Below are 18,242 nucleotides of genomic sequence, written 5' to 3' on the forward strand. Positions count from 1 at the left end.
GAGCCTCTGATGGTGAGGTTAGGCTCGTGCTGCAAGTAGCCACCCAGTACCACTCCAGGGCAGCCTCCGGTACTGCAGCAGCTGACCTCAGGGGTCAGGGATGCAGGTATGGACTCGGAGTTTCAGGCAGTACATGATCACTGGCAGTATGGATACTGGTGCTGGTTCAGGCAGAAAGGGTTCAGGTTTACACACAATGGATTGTTCAGACAGGAGGGGCTCAGGATCACTGGACAGGAACGGGTACAAGACAGCAGAATGGGTTCAGGCACAGGAACCTGCCAGTGGACTAATTGCTAAAGACACACTAGGTACTGACGTTGCTCAAGCACCTCCCTACAGGGGAGGGTGCCTTACATACCTAATGCCTCCCAGCTATTTCCAGGGCATTTCCGGAGTGCGTGCCCTAAGCACGTTGTCGGGAGACCTACGCAACATTTGTGAGCCCTGGGACCTGGGAGCCGTAGCAGGAGACAGCCAAGCGGCTGTGGCGATGAACATGTGGGCGTCCCTGCGGAGAAAGGGAGAGGAACCATGCAGGGACACCGGTGTTATAGCATACACTACAGCTTTACTCTACACCAGCTTATGGCTGGCAAAGATTTCATTTTCTGGTGCTTGGAAAATCCCCAAACATGACTTACTGTATTTTTCGGACTATAAGACGCACCGGACCATAAGACGCACCTAGGTTTCAGAGGAGGAAAATAGAAATGGAAAATGTAAGCAAAAAATGTGGTCACAATGCACTGTTAAGGGGGAGGGGGTCTGCTGCTGACACTGATATAGGGGTAATGTCCCCCAATTCTGATAATATCCCCCATCCTGGTATATATGCCACCTCTTCCTATTATATGTGGCTCCCATCCCCATCCTGGTATGCATGGCACCCCTCCATCCATCCTGATATGCATGGCACCCCTCCATCCTGATATGCATGGCACCCCTCATCCTTATCCTGGTATGCATGGCATCCCTCATCCCTATCCTGGTATACATGGCACCCCTCATCCCTATCCTGGCATGTATGGCACAGTAATCCCCATCCTGGTATGCATGGCACGCCTCATCCCTATCCTGGTATGTATGGCACAGTAATCCCCATCCTGGTATGCATGGCACTCCTCATCCCTATCCTGGTATGTATGGCCCCCTCATCCCTATCCTGGTATGCATGGCAACCCTCATCCCTGTCCTGGAATGTATGGCTCCCTCATCCGTATACTGGTATGCATGGCACCCCTCATCCTTATCCTGGTATGCATGGCTCCCTCATCTGTATACTGGTATGTATGATCCCCCTCATCCTTATCCTGGTATGTATGATCCCCCTCATCCTTATCCTGGTATGTATGGCCCCCTCATCCTTACCCTGGTATGTATGGCCCCCTCATCCTTACCCTGGTATCTATGGCCCCCTCATCCTTATCCTAGTATGCATGGTCCCCCTAATCCCCATCACGCTGCACATAAAAACATCAAATTTATAAAAACTTACTTGTGTTATGTTGAAGATATTTTTATTGTGTGGTCGGGCACAGCATCAGAATTCTCAGGTTTCGTGACATACCTAAATGAGACAAATACAGCCAATATGAGATTCACATTTGAATTTGGAGGCCATGATCTAAATTTCCTAGATGTCACAATAAAAGCACATGAAGGAAAATTATTTACAGAAGTTTATAAAAAAACAACTTCTACGAATTCCCTTCTCCATTATAACAGTGCGCATCCGCAGCATACAATAACAGCATTACCATATAGCGGTTAAGAAAAATTAGTAACTCTGAAGAATTTTTCACTATACAAGCTAATGAATTAACAAATCATTTTCTGAAAAGAAGATATCCAGCTAAATACAGCTTTAATAAAAGCCAGAACATTCTCACAGACTGATCTTTTGAAAAATAAACCTGACAAGAATACCATAGAAACTCAAAGGTTTGTGTTTAATTTTAAACACGGTCCACTTGACAGTATCATACACAGGGCAATAAATAGCAATTGGCATTTAATAGAAAATGATCATGGTCTCCGAAATATAGCGATTCACAAGCCTCTTGTGTCTTATAAACGCTGTCATAAAATAGGTGATATTTTAATAAAACATAGAGTGTCCCCTGAATCTAAAAATTGGATCAAGAAGTCTAGCCCTAAAGGTAATTTCAAATGTGGAAATTACTCCTTTTGAACATACCAGTCTACCCAAAATCCCTTAAGAATCGGACAAATAACGCATATGGTGAAGGATTTTATTTCTTGAAGATCTACATTCATTGTATAGTTATTTATTTTACTCACTTATATAGCGCCATTAATTCCACAGTGCTTCACAGACAATATCGACACTGTCTCCATTGGGGCTCACAATCAGTATGTCTTTGGAGTGTGGGAGGAAACCAGAGAAACCGGAAGAAACCCACGCAAATACGGGGAGAACATACAGACTCCTTGCAGATGTTGTTCTTGGTGGGATTTGACCCCAGGACCTCAGTATATGTCATCTTTTGCCCTTGTGGGTATTATTGTATAGGCAAGACAATTTGCCCCCTCTTTATTCGCTTCCGAGAGCACTTTCATTCAAAAGAAACGAAAAAAGGTTACCCAAGGTTAATCAAGCACATACTAGTATGTCATGGTGCTGATCCTAAAGCATTAAGCTTTGCTGGATTCAAACAGGTTAAATATCCAGAAAGAGGAGGGAACCATAATAGGTTTCTTCTATAGAGGGAGACGAAATGGATTCTAAAAACCAACACAAATGGTCCCATAGGCTTAATGACTGGTCTGATTTATCTATGTTTTTATAATATGATTTTAAACTATTTCAATTTTTAATTACTGTGACGTATATTATGTGAATACCTGAAAAAGGAAGTGGATGTGCGTCACCACATGTTTGGACCCACAGAAGCGCTACATTGAGCACAAAACGGCTGTTGTCCGTCTTCTTCTCCTCGCTTTCCCTGCTTGCCACACGCTTGTCCGGTTACATGGAATAAAGGACTGATGTTGTTAAGGTATGGTGAGTGCAACATGTCTTTCATTTTGTATGTACTATTTGGACTCTAATGCATGACAAAGCACCACCAGTATACCTTACTTGTTTGCATAAGTTCACAAAACAGGTGATAGGCATTACTGTCTTAAGGTTGGTGCTGATACCTCCGCAACTGATAATAGTGTTTAAGCCTAGTGTCTGTAAGCGAACACCTCCATCTGCTGATCAAAGACGAAAGAGAAAGTTAAAGCAAAAAGAACTGTATTAGTAGGAACCCAAGAGTGAAGTGCATGTTCCCATATGTAGGAGATTGGAGAAGACACTGGGTCAGGTGAAAGCTGTGGCACAGTTGATAATTATAAAAAGCCCAGGAGGGAAAAGAAGTGGAGAAGTCGACGCCTTGACCTGTAGCAGAGGGACGTGCAGTGCAGTGGAGTTGGCTTTGGCTTATAGCCACCATTACCAGTGAACAGCTGCAAGTGAAGGACCGAGTACCCAGCTCCGGGAGAAGGATCGAATGACAAGATCCATGTGATTAGAGTCCAGGATTGAGAAATCCGAATCCAGTAAGCTGAGCCAGGGCCGAAGAAGAAGACCAGGGCACAGAAGGAGACATTCGTGTGAGCAGTTACTTCCAGCATAGACGTACAGTACAGAGTGTTAGCCGCCACCATGTTTTAGGGAACAAAGACGGTAGTTTGACGAGTGTACCGAGTAACACCAATCTGGGACTTGCGGCCAAGCGGGAAATACCGGTGACCCCTGTTAAGCCCTGTATGATGTTTGGAGCTGCCTAGAGAAAGAGAATGATGACGGGCCCCATAGTGAGAATGATGCCAGTTAGGTTGGGGACTTAGGACTAGCCAATATCTTTGATAGTAATCCCTTAGCGCAAATATAAAGCAAAGTGTGCATATATATCGCTGTACAGATATCCTGTTTAATTGTGTTATTGTGTTCTGATTGTGTCATATTTTACTGTACTGACATTGTTTATTGTTACCCTTAACAACGTGCCTACATTTATAAATAGAAACTTGTGTGAGACAAATAAATACTTGTTTAAGTACCACTGTCTCCTCGTTGTCTGTGCTGTGCATCTGTGTACCTGTTAACACACAATAGCAACAGCTGTAGTAAGTAAAAAAACAATTCTGAATCAGAGATGTTGTCATGGCTCGGTTTGAGGATTCGATCCGGTGACCTCTTGCTTCATGGTCGGTTCTCCGGTCTGCTGAGCTATTGCCCTTTACTTCCCTGTCTTTATGCTGGTGGTTCATATTGCCTTTATTTTTTCTTTCTGGGTTTGCTTCTCTTTAGGTGTTTCCCATCGTCCCATTTTAGTTGCACTATCACATTCTGGATTGAGCTATACAGTGGCATGTAAAAGTTTGGGCACCCTGGTCAAAATGAATGTTATTGTGAAGAGTTAAGCAAGTTGAAGATTAAATGATCCCTAAAAGGGCTAAAGTTAAAGATGACACATTTACTTTGCATTTTAGGCAAAAAAAAAAAACATTGTCACTTTTTACATTTTAAAAATTACAAAAAGGAAAATGGGCCAATGCAAAAGTTTGGGCACCCTGCATGGTAAGTACCTAGTAGCACAATCTTTTGCAAGTATCACAGCTTGTAAACGCTTTTTGTAGCTAGCCAAAATTCTTTCAATTCTTGTTTGAGGGATTTTCATGCATTCTTCCATGGAACATTCTTCCAGTTCTGTGAGATTCCTGGGTCGTCAAGCATGCACTGCTATTTTGAGGCCTAGCCACAGATTTTCAATGATGTTCAGATCAGGGGGCTATGAGGGCCATTATAAAACCTTCAGCTTGCACCTTTTGAGGTAGTCTATTGTGGATTTGACTTGTGTTTAGGATCATTATCCATTTGTAGAAGCCATCTTCTTTTCAACTTCAGCTTTTTTACAGATGGTGTTATGTTTGCATTAAGAATTTGTAGAAATCTCATTGAATCCATTCTTCCATCTACCTGTGAAATGTTCCTCGTGCCATTGGCTGCAACACAACCCCAAAGCATGATTGATCCACCCTCATGCTTAATGGTTGGCGAGATGTTCTTTTCCTGAAATTCTGTGCCCTTTTTTCTCCACATATACCTTTGATCATTACGACCAAAAAGTTCTATTTTAACCTCATCGGTCCACAAGACTTGTTTCCAAAAAGCATCAGGCTTGTTTCCAAAAAGCATCAGGCTTGTTTAGATGTTATTTTGCATATTTCTGATGCTGAATTTTATGGTGAGGATGGAGGAAAGTTTTCCTTTTGATAACTCTTCCATGAAGGCCATATTTGTGCAGGTGTCTCTGAACAGTACAACAATGTACCACAACTCCAGAGTCTGCTAAATTTTTCTGAAGGTCTTTAGCAGTCAAACAAGGGTTCTGATTTGCCTCTCTAGCAATCCTATGAGCAGCTTTCACTGCTTGGTCTTTCAGACCTTATCTTGACTTCCACTGTTTCTGTTAACTGCCATGTCTTAATTACATTTTGAACTGAGGAAAGGGCAACTTGAAAACACTTTGCTATCTTCTTATAGCCTTCTCCTGCTTTGTGAGCCTCCAGCATTTTCATTTTAAGAGTGCTAGGCAGCTGCTTAGAAAAACCCATGGCTGCAGTTTTTTGGCACAAGGTTAGAGGAGGCTGGGTTTTTATAAAGCTGGGAAATTTGCATCACCTGGCCTTTCCTAACAATGATAGTGAATAAGCCATAACCCTAACAGGCTAATTAAGGTCTGAAACCTTGGTCAAAGTTATCGGAGCACACAAATCTCCACGGTGCCCAAACTTTTGGATCGGCCCATTGTCCTTTTTGTAATTTTTAAAATGTAAAAATTTACAATATATTTTTTTTTGCCTAAAATGCAAAGGAAATGTGTCATCTTTAACTTTAGCCCTTTTAGAGATCATTTAATCTTCAACTTGCTTAACTGTTCACAGTAACAGTAATTTTGACCAGGGGTGCCCAAACTTTTACATGCCACTGTATATATTCACTACACTTCCTTGCTGGCTATACTTCTAAGTGGATTAGTGCTAAGGAGTTCCAGCCCTTCAGCAAAGGGATTTTCCCTACTAGGCAAACACTGTTTGTATTTCTGCTGTGTTCATTTGTCTGCCTTCCCAGTAGCTTTCCCTTCTCCTCAGTTAGGTTGGTGGGAGGTAATTCTTATTTCATTTATTATTTTCCTCGGCTATCCTTATTTCCCCTTCGAGCACATGCTTTAAGTTTCCTCACCCTCATATCCCTCTGTATACTTTCCCTCTCCTGGTTAGCTGTGCACAGCAGCCTCCCCTCTGTATTCCTGTACTGAAGGTGGTTCTGGTGCTGTATTCCTTTGCTGATGGTTATTCTGGTGTTGTAGTCATGTACTGTTGGTGGTTCTGGTAATGTAGTCATGTACTGACGGTAGTTCTGGTGATGTAGTCATGTACTGATGGTGGTTATGATGATGTAGTAATGAACTGTTGGTGGTTCTGGTGATGTAGTCATGTACTGACGGTGGTTCTGGTAATTGTAGTCATGTACTGGCTGTGGTTCTGGTAATGTAGTTATGTAGATGTGGTAATGTTTACTTTATTAGACTCGATACTTGATCATTTTAGGGTCAGTGTGTCGGACTGAAAATACAGTCGTCTGAATGAAAGGATATACAGTACAGACCAAAAGTTTGGACACACCTTCTCATTTAAAGATTTTTCTGTATTTTCATGACTATGAAAATTGTACATTCACACTGAAGGCATCAAAACTATGAATTAACACATGTGGAATTATATACTTAACAAAAAAGTGTGAAACAACTGAAAATATGTCTTATATTCTAGGTTCTTCAAAGTAGCCACCTTTTGCTTTGATTACTGCTTTGCACACTCTTGGCATTCTCTTGATGAGCTTCAAGAGGTAGTCACCGGAAATGGTTTTCACTTCACACATGTGCCCTGTCAGGTTTAATAATTGGGATTTCTTGCCTTATAAATGGGGTTAGGACCATCAGTTGTGTTGTGCAGAAGTCTGGTGGATACACAGCAGATAGTCCTACAGAATAGACTGTTAGAATTTGTATTATGGCAAGAAAAAAGCAGCTAAGTAAAGAAAAACGAGTGGCCATCATTAAGTTAAGAAATGAAGGTCAGTCAGTGCAAAAAATTGGGAACATTTTGAAAGTGTCCCCAAGTGCAGTTGCAAAAACCATCAAGCGCTACAAAGAAACTGGCTCACATGAGGACCGCCCCAGGAAAGGAAGACCAAGAGTCACCTCTGCTTCTGAGGATAAGTTTTTCCGAGTCACCAGCCTCAGAAATCGCAGGTTAACAGCAACTCAGATTAGAGACCAGGTCAATGCCACACAGAGTTCTAGCAGCAGACACATCTCTTCAACAACTGTTAAGAGGAGACGTTGTGCAGCAGGCCTTCATGGTAAAATAGCTGCTAGGAAACCACTGCTAAGGACAGGCAACAAGCAGAAGAGACTTGTTTGGGCTAAAGAACACAAGGAATGGACATTAGACCAGTGGAAATCTGTGCTTTGGTCTGATGAGTCCAAATTTGAGATCTTTGGTTCCAACCACCGTGTCTTTGTGCGACGCAGAAAAGGTGAACGGATGGACTCTACATGCCTAGTTCCCACCCTGAAGCATGGAGGAGGAGGTGTGATGGTGTGGGGGTGCTTTGCTGGTGACACTGTTGGGGATTTATTCAAAATTGAAGGCATACTGAACCAGCATGACTACCACAGCATCTTGCAGCGGCATGCTATTTCATCTGGTTTGCGTTTAGTTGGACCATCATTTATTTTTCAACAGGACAATGACCCCAAACACACCTCCAGGCTGTGTAAGGGCTATTTTACCAAGAAGGAGAGTGATGGGGTGCTATGCCAGATGACCTGGCCTCCACAGTCACCAGACCTGTACCCAATCGAAATGGTTTGGGGTGAGCTGGACCGCAGAGTGAAGGCAAAAGGGCCAACAAGTGCTAAGCATCTCTGGGAACTCCTTCCAAGATTGTTGGAAGACCATTTCCGGTGACTACCTCTTGAAGCTCATCAAGAGAATGCCAAGAGTGTGCAAAGCAGTCATCAAAGCAAAAGGTGGCTACTTTGAAGAACCTAGAATATAAGACATATTTTCAGTTGTTTCACACTTTTTTGTTAAGTATATAATTCCACATGTGTTAATTCATAGTTTTGATGCCTTCAGTGTGAATGTACAATTTTCATAGTCATGAAAATACAGAAAAATCTTTAAATGAGAAGGTGTGTTCAAACTTTTGGTCTGTACTGTATATATGCCAATCAAGTCTTTGTCTACAGTCACATACATTTTAGACAGCTGTCAGGTCTCGTCTGATTCTCCCATATACAGGTGCAGAACGGTCCTATGTTATTTATGAGAAAGTTTCTGCCAAACATCTCTGGTGGCGGCATATCTGTTAGATATCAGCCAATCAAGTCTTTGTCTACAGTCACATACATTTTAGACAACTGTCAGGTCTCGCCTGATTCTCCCATATACAGGTGTTGAACGGTCCTATGTTTTCTATGAGAGAGCTTCTGCCAAACATCTCTAGTGGTGGCATATCTGTTAGAGAACAAAATGATCAACAATCCAATATGGGACACGATTGTCTCTCCTGACAATCATTAGTTAAAGGTATTCATACACATTAAACTGTCAGTTAAAACCGGCTGGTTTGGCCAATTTTAAAGTGGTGGTCCAGACCTTCATTTCAGGGGCTGGAATAGTTCCTGCTCTGTCACTGTAACATGTGCACAATGACAATGTGCTCTCTGGCCGGCTCAGATCAGAAACATTGAGCCGGCAACAGAGTGCACTGTCATTATGCACATCACACAGTGCATACTGGGTAGGGACTAGCTCAGCCCCTGAAACAAGTGTCACCGATGACACTTCTTTTCAGGGAGGAGGCAGAGGCTGCAGCAGTGTGTGACTTCTGCCTCTGCCCCCTGATGATGCTTCGTTTGAGTATCCCAGCATGCACTGGACTCCTCAAGCAAGGCATCATCAAAAAGGTAGTGGTAGAAAAAAAAGTAAAAGCAGTTAGATAGTGTAGTTAGGAAATGATAGGGAAATTTAATGAAAGTTTATTAGAAAATAAGGACAAGGACAACATCCAGAACAGCATGGTGGCTCAGTGGTTAGCACTGCAGCCTTGTAGCGCTGGGGTCCTGGGTTCAAATCTCACCAAGGACAACATCTGCAAGGAGTTTGCATGTTCTCACGGTGTTTGCGTAGGTTTCCTCCCACACTCCAAAGATATACTGATAGAGAATCCATATTGTGAGCCCCAATGGGGACAGTGCCCATAATGTCTGTGAATTGTAAAGACCTGTGGAATATGTTACTGCCATATAAATAAAAAGATTATTATTATTAAAATAGATTAGATTATGGCATTAAATAGATAGGCATTTAGGATGAAAATTCATTTGTGTTTTGGAACACCCCTTTAACTTAATATGTATGGGTGCCTTAAAGGGAATCGGTCAGGTTATTTTTTAATACAATACTAATGGTATCCTGAAAAAGGGCTTGGACTGCCAATTCAGAATATGTAACTTTTTATTGCTGTAGCTTCTCTGGTTTTCTTACTGTAAGAACCGGAGAATTCACACCTGCGCGCCTACTAATCAAGCATATGTAAATCCAAAATGAATATGCACTGCTCCCCAAGCTCTCCTGCTCGCCGCGCGCGCCGTCCTAAGGAGTCCCCGGCCAATGGCCGGAGGACTTCACCATATATAAGGCACCTCCTCCAAAATGGAGGTGCCCGAGCAATGTTGTTGCAAAGCCTTCACTCTGCTTCAGCCCTCAGGTCCCGTTACCAGTTACCTGCCAGTCACCTGCCAGATTCCTGCTTGATACCTGCCAGATATCCGTTTACCTGCTTGCAAGCCTGCGGTCCGACGGTCTGCCTTCCGACACCTGTCAGTCTGTCTATGGTCCAGCCTGCCCGCTCACCTGGGAGCGCTCATCTGCTACCTGCCTGCTAGCCTACCTGGAGGCTCCGCCGTCACTTGCTGTGACCACCTGCCTGTCCAGAGACTCTCGCCTGCTCACCTAGGAGCACTCACCTGCTACCTGCCTGCTAGCCTACCTGGAGGCTCTGTCGTCACTTGCCGTGACCACCTGCCTGTCCAGAGACTCTTGTCTGCTCACCTGGGAGCGCTCATCTGCTACCTGCCTGCTAGCCTACCTGGAGGCTCCGCCGTCACTTGCCGTGACCACCTGCCTGTCCAGAGACTCTCGCCTGCTCCCCTAGGAGCGCTCGCCTGCTACCTGCCTGCTAGCCTACCTGGAGGCTCTGCCGTCACTTGCCGTGACCACCTGCCTGTCCAGAGACTCTCGCCCGCTCACCTGGGAGCGCTCACCAGTCACCTGCCTGCTGTCCTTCTACCCAGAGACTGTCCCTGTCACTTGCCGTGAGTACCCGTCCTTCTACCCAGAGACTGTCCCTGTCACTTGCCGTGACTACCTGCCCGTCTTCGCTGGGAGCCACCCGCTTCCTTACAAAAACCGCCCCCTTGTATAGTTGCTCAGAGGTTCCGCCTCCCAGACCCGTTACAGTTTGCTCGGGCCATGGAATCCGGTGGCACCCAAGCTCCCTCACTCTCGGACCTATGTCATGAACTGTCCCATCAGAGGTCCCAACAGGAGTCCATCCTGAGTCACCTGCGGAGTGTCAACTCTCGCCTGGACACTCTGTCTGCTCCACCAGCAACCACCGCTAGTGTCATGACTCGCAACCCGGCAGCGCCGCTGCCCACCAATGCCATGGTATCCTGTCCTGGACCCCGGTTTTCTGCACCTCCTCGTTTCGGAGGTGACTCCGCTCAAGCTCGGGGCTTCATAAACCAGTGCACCCTGCACTTTGAACTCTTGTCCCACCAGTTTATCTCCGACCGGTCCAAAGTAGCCTTTATCATGTCCCACCTCACGGGGGAGGCTCTGGCTTGGCTAAATCCTCTGTGAGAGAGAGGAGATCCCCTGGTGTCCGACCTGCCAGCCTTTCTCACGGCTTTCCGGAAAGTCTTCGACGAACCCGGATGGAAGACCTCATCCGCATCGTCTCTGCTACGCCTCCGTCAAGGAGATCTCACCGTGGGCCAATATGCCATACGGTTCCGTACCCTTGCTTCGGAGCTGGCCTGGGATAACGACGCTCTGGTGTCTGTCTTCTGGGAGGGTCTGTCCGGCCGTATTAAAGATGAACTCGCCGGTCGGGACATTCCTACCACTCTCGACGACTTAATAACACTTGCCACCCGGATTGACATCCGATTCCAGGAGCGCGCCAAAGAGGTCACCCGTGAGAGGAGGTTTCCACGTCTAGCCCCTACCTTCCAGAAACCCATCACTCCCTCCGTTACTCCCCAGGCACACTCACCTGAGCCTATGCAGGTCGACCAGACCAAGATGGTCAAAACCCGTCAAGACTTTCGCCGTGCCGAGGGGAGCTGCTTCTACTGTGGCAGTAAGGAGCACCGGATCCGTTCCTGCCCAGAGAGGTCGGGAAACGCCTGTGTCTAGGATCGCTCAGAGAGGTCGCCCTAGACAAAAGTAAACCCTCTCCATCTCTGATGCTGTCAGTCTCTATCACCTGCGGAGAGAACCGCTATTTCGAACTGGCTCAACTTGACTCAGGAGCTGCTGGAAATCTAATTTCTCAGTCTCTGGTAGAGAAATACCGCATTCCCACCAAACCTCTGGCCGCATCTTTATCTGTCGCCGCCGTGGATGGGGGCCTCTTACCACATCCCATCCAACTCATCACCGAATCCATAACTCTGCAGGTGGGAATGCTGCATTCTGAGAGCATCTCCTTTCATGTTCTGCCTGGACTCTCACACGCACTCTTGTTAGGCCTACCTTGGCTCCAGAAACATGCACCCGTGCTTGACTGGCAGACCGGAGAAGTCCTTCGCTGGGGACAGGACTGCCATAGGACTTGTCTAGTTCCCGTTCATCCTGCTCGTCCTTCTCCTACCCCAGTCAATCTACCCGGTCTACCGGTTCCCTATTGGTCTTATGCGGATGTCTTCAATAAAAAAGAAGCAGAGACATTACCTCCTCATAGACCATACGATTGTCCAATTGACCTGATGCCCGGCTCTACTCCTCCCTGTGGGCGTATCTACCCTTTGTCCGCAGCGGAGACCCGGTCCATGTCAGAATATATTGAGGAGAAACTGGCCCGGGGATTTATCCGGAAATCTACCTCCCCGGCGGGAGCAGGCTTCTTCTTCGTCAAAAAGAAGGACGGCTCACTCCGTCCATGTATAGATTATAGAGGCCTTAACCAGATTACAGTGAAGAATAAATACCCCCTCCCGCTCATTCCTGAATTATTTGACCGCCTGAGGGGGGCTAGAATCTTCACCAAACTGGATCTCCATGGGGCGTATAACCTGGTCCGTATCCGTCAGGGGGATGAGTGGAAGACGGCATTCAACACCCGGGACGGCCACTATGAGTACCTTGTAATGCCCTTCGGTCTCTGTAACGCTCCTGCCGTCTTTCAAGAGTTGGTCAATGACATCTTCCGTGACCTTCTCTACTCCTGCGTGGTGGTGTACCTGGACGACATCTTGGTCTTCTCTCCGGACCTTCCTACTCACCGGAGGGATGTTCGTCAGGTCCTGCTCAGGCTCAGGCAGAACCACCTCTACGCTAAATATGAGAAGTGCATCTTTGAGCAGACCTCTCTTCCATTTCTGGGCTACATAATCTCTCAGACCGGCCTACAAATGGATCCTGAGAAACTGTCTGCCATCCAGAAGTGGCCCCGACCAGAGGGGTTGAAGGCTATTCAGCGGTTCCTGGGCTTCGCCAACTATTACCGCCTCTTCATACTGCACTTCTCTTCCCGGACTGCCCCTATCTCCGCGCTCACCCGTAAGGGTACTAATCCCAGAAGATGGCCGCCCGAAGCTGAGGAGGCCTTTCTTTCCTTAAAACAGGCCTTCTCCTCCGCCCCGGTGCTGCATCATCCGGACGGCAACAAACAATTCTTCCTAGAAGTTGACGCTTCCCCCTCCGGAGCCGGAGCGGTACTTACCCAAAAGTCATCTTCCGGAAGAATGGTAACCTGCGTTTTTTTCTCCAAACTCTTCTCCTCTTCTGAGCGCAACTATTCTATTGGAGACCGAGAATTGTTAGCCATTAAGCTGGCACTGGAGGAGTGGCGTTACCTGCTCGAGGGGGCTCTTCACCTGGTAATAATTTACACGGACCACAAGAACTTGGTTTACCTTCAGAGCGCCCAGAGACTTAACCCGCGCCAAGCCCGGTGGTCCTTGTTTTTTGCCCGCTTTGATTTTGTTCTTCATTTTCGCCCGGCAGACAAAAACATCAAAGCTGACGCCTTGTCCCGATCCTTCCTGGTATCTGATCTAGAGGAGGAACCTAAGCACATCATTGATCCCGCCAGAGTAATGCAAGTGGCTCCCGTGAATCTAAATAATCTCCCTCCCGGTAAGACGTTCGTAACTGTACCTGATCGGAAGAAGGTCCTACACTGGGGTCACTCGTCTAAGCTAGCTGGCCACGCCGGTCAGAAAAAGACCCTCCAGCTCATTACCCGGCATTACTGGTGGCCTACCCTGCACAAGGATGTAATAGACTTTGTTTCTGCCTGTGTGTCCTGCGCCCGCAACAAAATTCCGAGACACCTGCCAGCCGGTCGCCTTTTTCCTCTTCCAGTACCTGCTGCCCCGTGGCAGCATATTGCTATGGACTTTATAACGGATCTTCCTGTCTCTGACGGTTGTACGGTCATTTGGGTGGTCGCTGATCGCTTCTCCAAAATGGCGCACTTCATTCCCCTGCCGGGTCTCCCGTCTGCACCCGAACTGGCTAAAGACTTTATCCGAAACATCTTCCGTCTCCATGGCCTGCCCCTCCACATCGTGTCAGATCGTGGGGTTCAGTTCACCTCATGCTTCTGGAGAGCCACATGTAAGTTGCTTGACGTCACTCTGGACTTCTCCTCCGCTTACCATCCACAGTCCAATGGTCAAGTGGAGCGGATCAATCAGAACCTGACCAGTTACCTCTGGCACTTCATTAATGCCCACCATTCGGACTGGGTGGATCTCCTACCATGGGCCGAGTTCTCTTACAATAATCACGAGAGCGAATCTTCCTCCAAATCCCCGTTTTTTGTAGTCTTCGGTCAGCATCCTCGGATCCCATTTCCCGTCTCCACCTCGGTGGACAATCCGGCTGCGGAATCTCTCGTTCGCGAATTCTCCTCCATTTGGGAGAGTACCCGATCCGCACTTCTTCAGTCGTCCGAACGGATGAAAAAACACGCTGACAAGAAACGCCTGGATCCTCCACAATTCTGTCCTGGAGATAAAGTCTGGCTCTCGTCCAAATATGTCCGGCTCAAGATTCCCTCCTACAAGTTAGGGCCTCGGTTCATCGGCCCACTGGAAGTTATCAAACAGATCAACCCGGTGGCCTATAAATTAAAACTCCCGGCCAACTTACGGATCCCTAACTCCTTCCATGTATCTCTCCTCAAACCCGTGGTACTTAACTCTTTTTCCAAGTCTACAGGTACGCCTCCTGCTCCGGTTTCCGCTGAGAACGAGTTTGAGGTAGAGAACATTCTGGCCACCAAAAGGGTAAGAGGAAAAACCTTTTTTCTGGTAGATTGGAAGGGGTTTGGTCCTGAGGAGAGAACGTGGGAGCCCCGGGAGAACATCCATGCCCCTCTCATCCTTGATAAATTTCTCTCTGGCCTAAAAAAGGGGGGGCCTAAAGGGGGGGGGTACTGTAGCGGCGGCGTCCCTGCCTCCTGCCAGGCAGGGACGCTGTTCCCCTCACCTCTCCGCTCTGTGCCCGGCGTCTTCCTCCTGCTCTGCTGGCAGCGCGCGCTGCTTCCCGGCCACGGTGCTTAAGGCGCGCGCGCTCCCCCTCTCTTAAAGGGGCCGCGCGCGCCGTCCTAAGGAGTCCCCGGCCAATGGCCGGAGGACTTCACCATATATAAGGCACCTCCTCCAAAATGGAGGTGCCCGAGCAATGTTGTTGCAAAGCCTTCACTCTGCTTCAGCCCTCAGGTCCCGTTACCAGTTACCTGCCAGTCACCTGCCAGATTCCTGCTTGATACCTGCCAGATATCCGTTTACCTGCTTGCAAGCCTGCGGTCCGACGGTCTGCCTTCTGACACCTGTCAGTCTGTCTATGGGCCAGCCTGCCCGCTCACCTGGGAGCGCTCATCTGCTACCTGCCTGCTAGCCTACCTGGAGGCTCCGCCGTCACTTGCCGTGACCACCTGCCTGTCCAGAGACTCTCGCCTGCTCACCTAGGAGCGCTCACCTGCTACCTGCCTGCTAGCCTACCTGGAGGCTCTGTCGTCACTTGCCGTGACCACCTGCCTGTCCAGAGACTCTTGTCTGCTTACCTGGGAGCGCTCATCTGCTACCTGCCTGCTAGCCTACCTGGAGGCTCCGCCGTCACTTGCCGTGACCACCTGCCTGTCCAGAGACTCTCGCCTGCTCACCTAGGAGCGCTCACCTAGGAGCGCTCACCTGCTACCTGCCTGCTAGCCTACCTGGAGGCTCTGCCGTCACTTGCCGTGACCACCTGCCTGTCCAGAGACTCTTGCCCGCTCACCTGGGAGCGCTCACCAGTCACCTGCCTGCTGTCCTTCTACCCAGAGACTGTCCCTGTCACTTGCCGTGAGTACCCGTCCTTCTACCCAGAGACTGTCCCTGTCACTTGCCGTGACTACCTGCCCGTCTTCCCTGGGAGCCACCCGCTTTCTTACAAGGACCGCCCCCTTGTATAGTTGCTCAGAGGTTCCGCCTCCCAGACCCGTTACAGGCACGTGATGTGACAGGACGTATATATACCACCAGTTCCTTCCAGGAATGTATATATACCTCCGTCCAGCCACCCTCAAACCACAATATCACATAAATACTGGTATACTGCCACCACCAATCGCTTAACAGGTGGATTGGGTACCCGTTAGGTAACGTGAATTAGCGGGTGAGGAACGTGTTTGCTCGACATAGGACAAGAAGAACGAAGCTGGTAAATATTAATGATTTACTCCTGAAAATGAGTAGTGTTTACAAAAGATATACAAGATATTATAAAAGAGACAATGTACATATATGCATAAAACAGTTATTAAAATAAAAGGGATAAGTAATAGCAAAACCTGCGCCACGAGGTGATGGTCTCAGATTCTGTGGGGGGGACGGCTCCCCGGAAATTAGATGTGATTCTTCCACGCAGCGAGGTGTGCATGTGTCTGACGTCCCTGGCAAGAATCTGCTGGTTTATGGCCGTTCTGGTTTTTAGCAAGGGGCCAAAACACCAGGAGACACCCATATCGCTTACCTCACAAAAGGGCCCGGTTTTGTGAACCCACCCAGCTGCATAAGACATAAAAATCCTCCATCTTTCATATCTTGGTGTGGGGGGTCCCACATCCAAGATGGAGACATCATGTTTGCCGTCACTAATATTCATGCAGATGGATATCAAATATGATATCTCTATGACGCTCAGAAGCTAAGAAACCATTTCCCGGGTTTCCGGCGGTTTCCCAGCCATGCAAGATATACCATTGTAACCAGAAAAAGATGAGCATTCCAAAAATGTGGTCCCTGGGTTTGTGACAGTCATGTGCCTTATTAAATTCTACATTAACTGTACAAACTTTTAAACAATAGGATTTTGGAGGGAAAGACCAGTTTAGACTAGAAGGTTTGCTCTTCGCTGAGATTTTATGGCGGTAATAAAAATTCCTGATGTGGGGGAACGCACTGAGTTCTATGTCTTACAAATGGACAGGGGGTGGAAATTTAGGACATCTCTCATTTTTAAAACTCGGCCAAAAATACATTTTGCCTGACAAGCAGGCTGTGAATGACAGCACGGTGATGACATTAAGAAAAACGGAGAAGCTACAGCAATAAAAGTTACATATTCTGAAAGGACTGCCCAAGCACTATTTCAGGATACCAATAGTATCGCACTAAAAATTCACCTGACAGATTCCCTTTAACTACTATGTGAAGGGGTATGTGTACATGAAGTCTTTAGATGTCTGCGAAGCCAGCAAGTTATTCAGGCAGACGACTCTTCAGGAAACTCCAATGAATTTTGTTCCGAAGCGAAGGTTTTCTGTTTCTTTTCTGTCATTTTTTCCATCATCATTTGGCCTTTTTTTTATTTAAATAGTAGTCAACAAACTTAAGTATACACCCCTCTCTCTTTTAACAGTCTGTTATCTCTGGAAACTTAAACAGAGAAGAAGCTCAAAAGACTGAACATACAGTGCCTACAAGTAGTATTCAACCCCCTGCAGATTTAGCTGGTTTGATAAGATGCAAATAAGTTAGAGCCTTCAAACTGCAAACGAGAGTAGGTTTTATGAACAGAAGCATAAATCTTACAAACCAAAAAGTTATGTTGCTCAGTTGAATTTTATTAAATTTTAAACATAAAAGTGTGGGTCAATTATTATACAACCCCTATGTTTAATATTTTGTGGAATAACCCTTGTTTGCAATTACAGCTAATAATCGTCTTTTATAAGACCTGATCAGGCCGGCACAGGTCTGTGGAGTTATCTTGGCCCACTCCTCCATGCAGATCTTCTCCAAGTTATCTAGGTTCTTTGGGTGTCTCATGTGGACTTTATTCTTGAGCTCCTTCCACAAGTTTTCAATTGGGTTAAGGTCAGGAGACTGACTAGGCCACTCCAACACCTTGACTTTTTCCCTCTTGAACCAGGCCTTGGTTTTCTTGGCTGTGTGCTTTGGGTCGTTGTCTTGTTGGAAGATGAAATTACGACCCATCTTAAGATCCTTGATGGAGGAGCGGAGGTTCTTGGCCAAAATCTCCAGGTAGGCCGTGCTATCCATCTTCCCATGGATGCGGACCAGATGGCCAGGCCCCTTGGCAGAGAAACAGCCCCACAGCATGATGCTGCCACCACCATGCTTGACTGTAGGGATGGTATTCTTGGGGTCGTATGCAGTGCCATCCAGTCTCCAAACGTCACGTGTGTGGTTGGCACCAAAGATCTCGATCTTGGTCTCATCAGACCATAGAACCTTGAACCAGTCTGTCTCAGAGTCCTTCAAGTGATCATGAGCAAACTGTAGACGAGCCTTGACATGACGCTTTGAAAGTAAAGGTACCTTACGGGCTCGTCTGGAACGGAGACCATT

General features: G+C 47.0%; 1 long non-coding RNA gene across 1 annotated transcript in view; it reads right to left on the reverse strand.

Moving 5' to 3' along the window:
* Positions 1-371: 371 nt before the first annotated feature.
* Positions 372-18,242, reverse strand: part of LOC141165941 (uncharacterized) — a 70,169-nt gene continuing 52,298 nt past the window's right edge. The window contains exons 2-4 of the long non-coding RNA XR_012251225.1: positions 1,499-1,570; positions 645-687; positions 372-511 (exon numbers count right to left, since the gene is read on the reverse strand). This is a non-coding gene — a long non-coding RNA (uncharacterized lncRNA). The remainder of the gene's footprint in view (positions 512-644; positions 688-1,498; positions 1,571-18,242) is intronic.

This window comes from Phyllobates terribilis, unplaced genomic scaffold (assembly GCF_046119375.1).
Source record: "Phyllobates terribilis strain yellow unplaced genomic scaffold, ASM4611937v1 Scaffold_11__3_contigs__length_659146591, whole genome shotgun sequence".
Lineage (NCBI taxonomy): Eukaryota > Metazoa > Chordata > Amphibia > Anura > Dendrobatidae > Phyllobates > Phyllobates terribilis.